The following is a 13,537-nucleotide window of genomic DNA, read 5'->3' on the forward strand; positions in this document are numbered from 1 at the left end:
AACTAGAAGTCTACAAGTATAGTTTGAAATAAATACAATTGTTCGAATGAGATAAACAGTAAAGATAGGAAATGGAAAGAGAGTTCAAGGTCTGCGAACGCCAGAAGCTCTACAAATCGTCTCCAAAGCGAATATGATCCGAGCAAACGCACCTCTAAACACCGCTGGGACCAATACTAGTATCTGCACAAGAAGTGCAGAAGTATAGCATGAGTCAACTGACCCAATATACTCTGTAAGTGTCGAGCCTAACCTCGACGAGGTAGTGACGAGGCTATGACAAAGACACCTACATAAAACTATGTACAGATATATATACATAAAGCAATAAAATAACTAGTAAAAAAATAAAATACTAACTGGGAGGGACATGCGAAAGGGAAAATACCACAAGAACGGCAAGTACGAAATTACCAAATAATATTTTTCGAAATAAGCAACAATGTAACCAAGTAAATCACCAATCCGAAAATCAATTAAGGCAATGAAATAAAGATGGCATGGTATCACTCTTTGTGCTTTTACTCTCGTCCGCACCATGTAATATCATGAATAAAATGGCACGGCATCACCCTTCGTGCTTTTACTCTCCGTCACGTCATCACCCTTCATGCTTTTACTCTCCGGCACGGCATCACCCTTCGTGCTTTACTTCTCGCAACCTCTCAATATATGATATTGAATGTGAATAAGGCACAACAACATCCTTCATGCTTTTATCTCCTCCTCACCAAGCAACAACATAAATTCAAGACTGCACAATCAAGGTAGGAAGCAATTTTTTCTTCAATTATAGTGCCATGATAACAAAACTCAACTTTCAAAATATCCAACATCTTTGAAGTAAACAATAAATACGAGACGAATAATTAAGGAAGTAATAATCTACTCTAGGCATGGAAAACATAGTCAATGAAACAATCTAACACCAAGAAACAATGACAACGCATATATACTCGTTACCTTACATATACGTTGCCCCCACACGTATTACACGTAGAAAATAGACCAACAAGTCCTAATCCCTCAAGTTAATATTAACTACGACACTTATCTCGTTCCGCAACCAAAGGCACAACCGCGGCTTTTCCTTCAGAATTAGCCTCCAAACCAATCAAATCTAGCTAAATATAGTTCAAATAATTCAAAATAGACTTTAGAAGCTACCCATGAGTGAAAAAAATTAATTTTGATCATTTTTTAAAAAGTCAACAAAATTCAACCCTTGGCCCGCTTGGTCAAAACTCTAGGTTCGGACCAAAACTCGATTACCCATTCACCTCCGACCCCAATTATGTGATTTGTTTCGAAATACGACTTCAATTTGAAGTCTAAATCTCAATTTTATAAAATCTCTAAATTCTACCCAAATCCCTAATTTCTACCATGAAAATCCTAGATTTGATGTTGAAATCTCATGAAAAGTAACGGGAAATTGAAAGAAAGTGGATTAGAGTTGCTTACCAATAATTTTGGGAAGAAAAGTCTCTTAAAAAATTGACTCTAGAGTATTTAGGGTTGAGAAATAGTATAAAATGAGCTAGTCCCGAGTTTTCCATCTTTTACACAGCTGCAGATGTCGCAATTGCGAGCATCGCAAATGCGAACCCTGCCTTAGAAGCCCAGAAGTCGCAATTGCGACAAAATATTCACAATTGCGAACTGACCCACCTTTGCAATTGCGGACAATTTCTTCGCAATTGCGAAGATCACCCCAAAGCACACTGAGTCGCAAATGTGACTCTAGACTCGCAAATGTGACCCCTGATAGTTCGCAAATGCGATTATTTTCCTTGCAATTGCGAGATTCATCCAGCAAAGCCCATGCTCGCAAATACGAGCTATTGTTCGCAAAAGCGAGGCTCGCAATTGCGAACCAGACCTCGCAATTGCGAGATTTGCACGAACACCCGAACCAGCAATCTCAAACCATGCAAACTAATCCGTAACGCGTTCGAAATTCACCCGAACCCCTCGGGCTCCAAATCAAACATGCACACAAGTGTAATAACATCATACGAACTTGCTCGCGCGATCAAAATAATAAGATAATATCTAGAACTACGAACCGGACATCAAAATGCATGAAATTTTCAGAAAAACTCAAGAACTTCTAAAATCACATCTAAGCATCCGAATCATATCAAATCAACTCCGAATTGCACCAAATTTTGCAGACAAATTTCAAATAGTAAAAAGGGCCTATACCAAGTCCCAACATCAAAATCTGAACTCGTTAACCACAAAATCAACCTACGGTCAGACCTAGAAATTTTTCAAACTTTCAAATTACTAGCTTTCGGCAAAATGAGTCAAATCAAGTTAGGGACTTCCGAATTCCATTCTGGGCATACACCCAAGTCCAAAATCACGATACAGACCCACCGGGATCATCAAAACACCGATCCGGGATCGTTTGTACGAAATATTGACCATAGTCAACTCAAGTTATTTTTAAAGCCAAAAATTATGTTTTCTTCAAATTATCAAAAAACTATTTTTCAAAAAAAGACACAGACCATGCACGCAAATCAAGAATCATCAAACGAAGCTAATGAAGATCTTGGAACGAAAATAAGGGTTAGTACTCAAAACGATTTATCGGATAGTCACATTACCCTTCTTGGACTCCACTTATGAAATTATCCTTGATTTGTTGTTGTATTTCTCGCGCATGTCCTACACAAACAGTGGATAGGGACAGGGTTATAAGGTGCATTGGGCATTTGCATGTTATTTCTATCAAAAAGGCCCCAAATCTGAACTACAGACATGACACGCATATGGGAGGGCGGGAGGCACCAATCAACTGCTCATACAAGCCAAACAAATTCTGCGCTCTTGCTTTGAACATCGTGCCTCTCTTCAGAATTTCATTAGGGGAAATTACAAAAAAATACCCAAGAGTTCCCATCTACCAAACCGTTCAATCACTCTAGAAAAAGAAAATGTAACATCGACAATGTAACCGAATTTTTATAATATCAGGTGACTTAAAAAATAACTACAAGTAATTTTTTTATAATAATTTGGATTTAATAACATGGAAAATGAAAAAAAGCAATCCTTCACAACAAGCTAAAATATAATTATATTATTAAAAAGGTAAACTGTCAGTTTGTAAAAGTTAAATTCGATTTTTTTTTTATCTGGTGACCAAAAGGGCAGTTCAGTGATCGAAATATCCCGCGTTCATACAGGATTCGGGAAAAGGCCATACCCAAAGGAGTGTGATGTAGGCAGTTTACTATGATACAAGTATCAATAGCTAATTTCATGACTCGAACCCATGATTTATAAGTCACACGAAAATATATTTACCGTTGCTCCACGGCCTTGTCTCTCTCCAATGCCCGAGCCATGCAATCAGTCCAGGTAACTCCAAAAAAAGAAAAAAAAAATTAACATTGAGGAAGTAGCTCTACATTAGTATTGACTGACAATTTATGTACACATAAAACAGATAATACCGTAAATCATACTATCACTATCATTTCCTCATAAAATAGAGTGAGAGAGTGTATTAGTTCTGTTGCTATTCCTAGCTAGCCAATAAATGTAACAAGTGAGACCTTGACATATGCTTTTGCTACATATGCATGAATAACTAGGGCATGTACAACTTGTTTCCACATTTGCACCTCCAAGCTTCTGGGTAGTACTCCGTAGTCACCGGAGTCCCCGGCGGAACCGCCACATGGACCGGCCGGCATGGCGTGCATCTACCGCATTTTGACATGCACCGTGGCGGCGATGACCCAAGTCCGCCTAAAATCCTCCTTGTATTACTTCCCGTGTTTAATATAACCTGCTTCTTGAATTTCTGCCTCAATAAACATCAAGGTATTGTTTTTAGAAAATATTCACATAAAAAAAAAAGAGAAAGAATTTCCAACATGATAGAAAGAGTTTAACATTTTACTGACCAAATAAAAAGAAGAAAATTATTCACATTTGGGCATCAAATATTATTAAAATTCAATTAGTAAATGGTGGTTTAGTTATTAGTTTTTGAATATCAAATATTTAAAATACTAGTGAAATATAAAAATGATATTTTACGAGTACTTCAAGTAAATAATTGTTTCGGTCATGAATTTTCAACTTTCACAATATTTTTCTAGGTGAAGTTCATATACAAACACGATAACTGTTTTTTTTTCTTTCGATTTTTAACTAAAATACTCTGTTTTTCAACTTTGATCAAATATTCTCCAAATGCCAACTAATTAATTAGACTCATAGTGTTTAAAATATCAGTTTATATAAATTAAATCTTAAAGTACTAGTACAAGAACATTTTATTTTCTTTAGTATCTTTAGGTGATCAGTAACTCAAAATGTCACTAGTTAACCTATGGCCTCGGGCTAAGAATTCACGAGTATATATATATATATATATATATATATATATATATATATATATATATATATATATATATATATATATATATATGGTAAGAATGCACATTAATTTATAATCAAGATTAAGTGCTAGAAATATATGCGTAAATATATAATGTATATTTATTAGTTTAATATAAATATCAGATACGAATAAATTTATCCGATATAAATAATTATGGAAAAGAAGGGGAGTCTTGGAGATAGAGCAACAATAAAATTGTCTATTTGTGACTTTTAGGTCACGAGATCAAGTCGTGAAAACAACCATTAATATTTGTATTACGATAAATTATTTATGCCATACCCTTTAAAATACGATATTTTCTTAGACCCTACATAAATACGAAATACTTTATACATGAAATTATCTTTTTAAATAATTACGAAGAAACATAGGAACATGGTTCCGTTCAATGCGCCGGTTGAAGTTGAGAAGACAGGAAGAGCGATTAAGATGAGGACAAATTAAGACTGTGTTTCTCATCTAGATGTTAGCGTGCACGCCTTGACTTTTCCTATTGTTGGATGGACTTGATCATTGGAAAAAACAAGGGAAAAATTCAAAATTATAATTTTATAATTAGAAAATCTACCTTTTACTCTTTCCGTTTATTTTTAGTTGTCCTCTTTTAACTTTTTATATTTAGTTTTAAAGAACTTTTATTTTCAGTTGTCCTCTTTTAACTTTTAACTTTGTACTCCCTTTAAAAAAAATAGAAGTTATAATTTACAAATTTATCTATAATAATGATAGCATTTCAAAAAGTCAAGAATGGGCAGTTAATGATAAGAGTAAAATAAAAAAAGATATTATCTTTCTCTTAAATTGTTAAAATTGACCAGTAAAAATAAAAATACTATATTTTTTATATAATGGATAAGTAAAAAGGAATGGAGGGAGTATTTGAGATAGATAATACTAAGATATTCCCAATTAGGTAACTAAACCTAAAGAGATTATTGTTTATGCAAAATGTGTACACAAAATTTTCTGTAGTAAAATGTGAATTATTAAGATAAATAACTTGATAGTACTAATTAACACACTAAAATCTCTCTATATACAACAATTACTACTATTATCATTTTTACATTTTTAACGGGGTGCATGAACTCTAAAAAGACTAAAGCGGCTTCAAATACATATCGAACCTAAAGTAAATATACTAACATAAAAAAAAAAGAAATTGCAATTAAATTTGTGCATATTACCAAAATTCTACTCTGACCATAGTTAGAAAATTACATATAGTCAGTTAAGCGAACAGACCTGAAAGGAAAAATCAGCTTTAGCAGCGAACGCAAAATTGATTTCTGCAAAAGATGAAAATGGGAAAGAGCATGAAGGTCAAAAGGAAAATTTACACTTAGCCATAACTGATTCTATAAACATTATAAACTATCATGTCATCTTAAACTAATCAAAGATAACTACTCATAATCAATATAATTAAGCAACCTGATAAAACAAAGAAAGTAACCTCCCGCAAAAAGTTAAATTGCACCAATATTGTTAGCATTAATAACAACAATGTAGCATTAATAACAAAAATATCTTAATGTCAATAAAACTCGAATAAAAATTACTTTTAACCCGCGATCAAAATTATTTATATCTGGTCATATCAAAAGTGCATAAAATTTTTATAATTTTTATATTATATACATATATATAATTTACAATTCTTTTTTTTTGACTAATAATTTGAGAGCGATTATACATCCTCATTTTCCTATAAAACTTAGCCCGAGAATAATTAAGAGACTGAAAGAAAGTTACACTGATCATACAAAGATACTTAAATTCTATATTTATTATATGGGTAGAGCTACCCTTGTTTAAATGGAGTCAACCGACACTTTTTCACCGGAAATTAAATGTGTAAATAAGTCAAAAAACAATGTAGGTATATATACTACTTGGGCTGAAATTAATCCCCTTTGCAGGCTACCTCATAAGTGTATGTTTAACTATGAAATTAAGCAGACACTTACCAAAGAGACTTGTAGATTTGAGGGTATTGTAGCCTGCAAGAACTGAGAAGAAGAAAGAGATTGCGAAAAAGAGAAGGAGCTTTTTCTGTATAATAATCCTCCATCTGACACTGCAGTAGTACTCCATTGGAGATAAAGTAATACACAAAGATATATTATATAGTGAAATTAAGACAAATTATCACAAGATGAAACCAAGATCTGATAAATGCATAATGGCGCAGTTGGTATACTGTGAGTTTTGAGCAGAAAAGTTTGAGGATGACTGAGGAGAGCAAAGAATTAAGGAAGTAGAAGAAATAGTGGGAAAATGAAGAAAGAAGGTAGAAAGAAAGAATTTACAATCTTATAAACATGGATAATGTAGAATTCATATTATCAGTATATATAATTATCAGTATATACAATTCATATTGACAAGAGGGGTTGCTCTAATGGTAAGCAACCTCCACTTTCAACCAAGAGGTTGTGAGTTCGAGTCACCCAAGAGCAAGGTGGGTAGTTCTTGGAGAGAAGGATGCCGAGGGTCTATTGGAAACAGCCTCTCTACCTTATTGTAGGGATAAAGTCTGCGTACACACTACCCTCCCTAGACCCCACTACTGAGATTATACTGGGTTGTTGTTATTGTTGTTGTATAATTAAAGTCCTTTTATACCCAGTTTGACATGTAATAACACGTTTGTTACTATATTTGTTGGGTTATCAATTACTATTAATATTTATCATAAAGGTATTTTGTAATTATTTTAAAGTTAATCTGATTTTTTTACACTATCAATAGATTGATGATAAGCTAGGAACTTATATTTTTTTTTACTATATTTCGCACTTTAACTGCTATACTTTGATTGTAATTGAGCTTAATTGCTAGTACTTTGTACTTATTACGTGTGTTATGCTGTGTAGGATGTGATTTTGAGTGAAGAAGCAAGTTTGAAGAACATGCTCTCTAAACTTTCTCATTGGCGCGGCGCATGGGGTGACACATGGGGAGGGGGGGTGGCCTGTATAATTTTCTTAGAGTGTTTTCTCGTTTTAGTTTGGAATGGGTAGTTCCGTCTCGACCCGTTTATACATGGTATAAATACACCAAAAATACGTTTTTGAGGGACTTTTGATGTAATGATCCGACCAGTCGTTTTGAGCATTTGCACTTCACTCGGTAATTTGAGGGCATGCGTGTCTCCGCATGATGTATTATGACTTGTGTAAATCGTCGGTTTTGATTTTTTCAGGTATTGGGAATCGATTTGGAAGAATGAACCTCATGATTGAAGCTTTAAGTTGGAAGAGTTGACCAAGTTTGACTTTTTAATATTTGACCTCGGATTGGAATTTTGATAGTTCCGTTAGGCTCGGATGGTGATTTTGGACTTGGGCGTATGCCCGGATTTGCATTTAGATATTTCTAGAAGGATTCTGCACTAATTGGCGAAAGTTAGAAATATGAAGGTTTGGAAAGTTCATAAGTTTGACCGGAAGTTGACTTTGAGGATATCGAATTCAGATTGTGGTTTCGGGGATTGGAATAGTTTCGATATGTCATTTGGGACTTGTGTGCAAAATTTGAGTTCATTCCGGATTGATTTGATATGTTTCTTAGAAGTTGAAAGTTGAAAGTTCATTGATTTTGATTTGAGGTGCGATTCATCGTTTTGATGTTGTTATGTGTGATTTGAGGCCTCGAGTAGGTCCGTGTTATGATACGAGACTTGTTGGAATGTTCGAATGTGGTCCCGAGGGGCTCAGGCATGTTTTGGATCGATTTCGGACCATTTCTCCTTCATATCGCATTGTTGGTTTCTGCTGAAGTCTGGTGCACTGAAGGTTCTTCGCGATCGCGGACTTAGAGGTGCGATCGCGTAAGGAAAAAATTGAGTAGAGTATTTCTTCTTCTTCTTCGCGTTCGCGAGTCCTCAGACGCATTTGCGTAGACTGCTACTGTTTGTGCATTGCGTTCACGCAAGAACTCCCGCGTTCGCGTAGTGGTTTAGACTGCACTGGGCAGTGGCTTCTTCTTCTTCGCGTTCGCATTGTATTTGTTGCGATCGCGTAACTCAGATGAAGGTAACCATCTCGTTTGCATGGGCTATTGCGCGATCACGTAAAGTATTTTATGAGGTTGCTGAGTTTGTTCTTCGCTGTCACGACCCGAAATTCCCACCTTCGCGACCGTGATGGCGCCTAAATTTTACTTTTTAGGCAAGCTAACGTTAGAATAATTTTAACCATTTTTAAAAATTCAACTTAATTAAATAGCAATGAAATCAACAACTGGAATAACATATGATTTTAGGTGAACAAGCTGAAATAAATACGATGTCTAAATATCATCCCAGAACTGGAGTCATAAGTGCACGAGCTTCTAAACTAATACAAGCAAGGGTCTGAATAAAAATAAAGATGTCTGAAAGGAAGAACACAACTAAGATAAAGTAGAAGGGGACTTCAAAGCTGCGAACGTTGTGCAGCTATAGCTCAAGTCTTCTTTGATGGCTGAATCCGAGTAAATCTACAGTACGCCGCTGGGACCAACTCCGGTATCTGCACAAGAAGTGCAGAGTGTAGTATGAGTACAACTGACCCCATGTACTCTGTAAGTACCGAGCCTAACCTCGACGAAGTAGTGACGTGTCACAACCCGAAATTTTCTCCTTCGGGACTATGATGACGCCTAACATTTCACTTTCTAGGCAAGCCAACGTTAGAATAATTTTATTCATTTTTAATAGTTCAGTTTAAATGGTAATAAAGAAACCAATTATCTGGAATAATCTGAAATAGAAATTTTCTACAATCCCAAAACCGGTAGTACAAGTCAGAAGCTCTACAGAGTTTACTAGAAAATCTCTAATTACAACTGTTCTAGAATAGAATCAAACAGTGCAAAGAAAATTTCAAAAGGTGACTCCGAAGCCTGCGAACGCGACAACAGGTATACCTTGAGTCTCCATAACAATGCTCGATCAACTAACAAGAATATCAATAATTCTGGGGTACCTAGATTTGCACAAAAAGATGTGCAGAAGCATAGTATGAGTACACCACAGCGGTACCCAGTATGTATCAACCCTAACCTCAGTAGAGTAGTGACGAGGCCATATCAAGACACCTACCAGACATATAAAGCTGTACAATATGTTACATGAAGCTGACAAGGAAAGAGTATCAATGTAAGGCCAATAATAGAAGAATTTCCCATACAAATCAACAATGAAAATAATGGGAACATGGATGACATCGAGCAAACAATCAAGCAATTGAGCAACCACACAGTTAGAGTACAAAGAATATAAAAATGGCACGGCATCACCCTTCGTGCTTTTACTCTCGTCCTTACCATAAAATGATGAATAATTTAAACACGATTCAAGACAATTCCAACTTGAATATAGTAAAGCGTCAAATGAGTTATTAAGCCAATTTAAGATTTAAATAAGGTAAAATAGTGGAGAGGTTGTGCAAATAGAATATCAATTGAGTTTAGTTTAGAAATATATGAGATCCAATATAATATTGTATTTATACAATTTAAGACATTCAATCAAATATTTAACGCAATAAATATGAGATTTATTAAAGTAAAACATAATAACAATTTTTCACATAAATTACACGACAATAAGATAATGAGGAAGTGGAGGTATCAATTAGACTAAAAATATAATAACCATTTAAATTAGTAGATCTTCGAATAAGATATGAGTTTTATTTTTGAAAGACACACAAGTGGAACAACTTGAAAATTTTTTCGTTTATATCTACTAAATTTCCAGCAACTTAGCAAGTAACAGAAATAAATAAGGAACTGAGAAGGTAGTAACGAGCTATACAAATACAGTTTATTTTCAATAATTCCGGCAAAGAGTAGACATGCTTTAAAATCCCGCAGTTCAAGTCAAATCCGTTTATACAGTTACAGTGCAGGTAATCCAGATATAGAATCTTTCAGAAATTTCACAACAATGACAGATAGCAACTAAGTGCATCAACAAATGAAAAACAAGTACAGCCTCTCAGGGCAACAAACACTCAAAATGTCACAACAGCTCAATCACTCGGCTCTCAGCCCTCAATACTCACACTCAATAGGTACCTGCACTCACTGGGGGTGTGCAGATTCCGGAGGGTCTCCTTTCAGCCCAAGCGCTATATCGCTACGGCGTACAGCCCGAACCAATCATATAAGTATCCATAAGGCTCGTTGCGGCGTGCAACCCGATCCATAATCCATAAATAGCCATAAGGCTCGTTACGGCATGCAACCCGATCCATATACCCTAACATAGCTCACAGTTCGGCACTCAGGCCTTACATCAGTCATTGACTTCTCCAGCCCCTCGGATTCAAGGAATATCATAATTATCAGCCCAAACAGAGAATACAACAAGTATCAACAAGAAATGAGAGGGAACATAGATATAACACACAAGTAAGATTGTGACTAAGTACAAGAAAACAATTAGCATTCAATTCAACAAGTATACGACCGTTGCGGGTCCCAACAGTGATATCATATGGCCTAAGCATGGTTTCTAACATGAAAGACAATCAATTTCTCAAAGACAAGGAAAAACAAGTAATAACAATGGCTATTCGACTGTACAGTCTCTCGGGACGGACCAAGTCACAATCCCCCGCGGTGCACGCTCACACGCCCGTCACCTAGCATGTGCGTCACCTCCAAACACTCACATCATACCAATTCTCGGGGTTTCATACCCTCAAAACCAGATTTAAGACTGTTACTTACCTCAAACCGCGCAAAATTCTACTCCGCAATCCCTTTGCCCCTCGAATCAGTCTCCAAATGCCCCGAATCTAGCCACAAGCAGTACAAGATAATTAATATAGGCTAAAGGAATTAATTCCACAAGAAAAATACGAAATTACAAGCCAAAATCCGAAATTGACCAAAAGTCAGCCCTGGGCCCACGTCTCAAAATCCGACAAAAGTCACAAAACCCGAAAGCCCATTCACTCACGAGTCCAACCATACCAAATTTATCTAAATTCGATGTCAAAATCCCAATCAAAACCCAAAATCTTAGTTGAAGAACTTCTTTCCATTTTCCCCAATTTTTAACCCAAATCCAAAATTTAATGATGAAATTAATGATAGATTAGTGGGATATAACCAAAATCAAGTGTAGAATCATTACCCAATTGATGTCTCTGAAAATCCCTCAAAATCTCGTCCAAATCCGAGCTCCCAAACTCAAATTTTGATAAAAATGGCCAAACCCTCATTTTTGAATCTTTATATCTGCCCAGTTAATTCCTTCTTCGCGAACGCGGTCAAAGCCTCGCGTTCGCGTTGAACAAAAATAATGTTGACCAGAATTCCTCTTTCGCGAACGTGAGTGACCTCTGGCGAATGCGTACCTTTCACTGACGGACCCTACGTGAACGCGGGATCCTTTTCGCGAACGCGGGACCCTCTTCCCTCAATCGCTGTAACATAATCATCAGATGTTGGGCATGCTCCTCCTGGCTACTAGAGTACACCAGGATATCATCAATGAATACAATGACGAACGAGTCCAAATACGGCTGAAGCACACTGTTCATCAGATGCATGAACGTTGTTGGGGCATTGGTCAGCCCAAAAGATATCAGAAGGAACTCATAATGGCTATATCGGGTCCTGAAAGTTGTCTTAAGAATATCTGAGTCCCGAATTATCAGCTGGTGATACCCTGAACTCAAATCAATCTTGGAGAATACCATCGCTCCCTGAAGCTGGTCAAACAAATCATCAATACGCGACAAAGGATACTTGTTCTTGATTGTGACCTTGTTCAACTGTCTGTAATCAATGCACATTCTCATAGTACCATCCATCTTCTTCACAAATAGAACTGGTGCACCCCAAGGTGAGAAGCTAGGCCGAATAAACCCCTTTTCAAGGAGTTAATCAAGCTGCTCCTTCAACTGCTTCAACTCCGTCGGTGCCATACGGTACGATGGAATAGAAATGGGCTGAGTGCCCGACACCAAATCAATACCAAAATCAATATCCCTGTAGGGCGGTATGCCTGGCAGGTCTGCAGGAAACACATCCGAGAAATCTCGCACCACCGGAACAAAATCTATAGCAGGGGCCTCTGCAGTAACATCCCTCACAAAGGCCAGATAAGATATACAACATTTATCAACCATCCGCTAAGCTTTCAAGTATGAAATCACTCTACTGGGAACATAGTCTATAGAGCTGCTCCACTCAACCCTCGGCAACCCAGCATCGCCAACGTCATGGTCTTAGCGTGACAATCTAGAACAACATGACATGGAGACAGCCAATCCATACCCAAAATTACGTCAAAATCGACCATACTAAGCAACAAGAGATCTACTCTGGTCTCCAGACTCCCAATAGTCACCACACATAACCGATATACACAGTCTACAATAATAGTATCGCCCACTGGAGTGGACACATGAACAAATGAAACTAGAGACTCACGGGGCATATCCAGATAATGAGCGGAATACGAGGACACATATGAATAAATGGAAACAGGATCAAATAATACGGAGGCGTCTCTATGACAAACTGAGACAATACCTGTAATCACAACATCCGAAGCAATGGCATTTGGTCTGGCAGGAAGAGCATAGAAACTGGCCTGGACGCCCCCTGATCGGCCTCCCCCTCTCGGGCGACCCCTAGCTGACTGGGCTCCACCCCGAGCTGGCTGAGCTGGTGGTGAAGAAACTGGTGCTGATGTTAGAGACTGGCTCCTCTGCTGAGCCGGACCTCCCGTAAGGCAGGGACAATGCCTCCTGATGTGGCCAAACTCTCCACACTCATAACAACTCCCCGGTGCTGGTGCTGGGGGACTGAAGGGAGCCCCGAGCACCGGGATAACTGGTAGAAAGACCTAGCATAGACGAACCCTGACCCGATGGAGCACGGGACAAACTCTGAGCTGGGAGGGCACTGAGAGATGAATGGCCCTGCTGATAACCGTGTGAACCATGGCCAGATGATGCACCGCGGTGAACTGGGCGAGCCGTCTGAGCATGTCTGAAATGATGACCCCTACCGTGATGGAACTGCCCCCAGAAGGAACACCGCTAAATCTACCCTGTCCACGAGGCCTCTTGGCCTCTCTCTCTCAACCTGCTC

At 37.4% G+C, this 13,537-nt stretch overlaps 1 long non-coding RNA gene across 1 annotated transcript; it reads right to left on the reverse strand.

Moving 5' to 3' along the window:
• Positions 1-407: 407 nt before the first annotated feature.
• LOC138906778 (uncharacterized) lies at positions 408-3,611 on the reverse strand. Its single transcript, XR_011414420.1, has 3 exons — positions 3,322-3,611; positions 2,619-2,679; positions 408-754 (listed from the first exon to the last, which is right to left on the reverse strand). It is a non-coding gene; the product is annotated as an uncharacterized lncRNA (long non-coding RNA).
• Positions 3,612-13,537: the final 9,926 nt, after the last annotated feature.

The sequence above is a fragment of the Nicotiana tomentosiformis genome, chromosome 2, assembly GCF_000390325.3.
Source record: "Nicotiana tomentosiformis chromosome 2, ASM39032v3, whole genome shotgun sequence".
Taxonomy (NCBI): domain Eukaryota; kingdom Viridiplantae; phylum Streptophyta; class Magnoliopsida; order Solanales; family Solanaceae; genus Nicotiana; species Nicotiana tomentosiformis.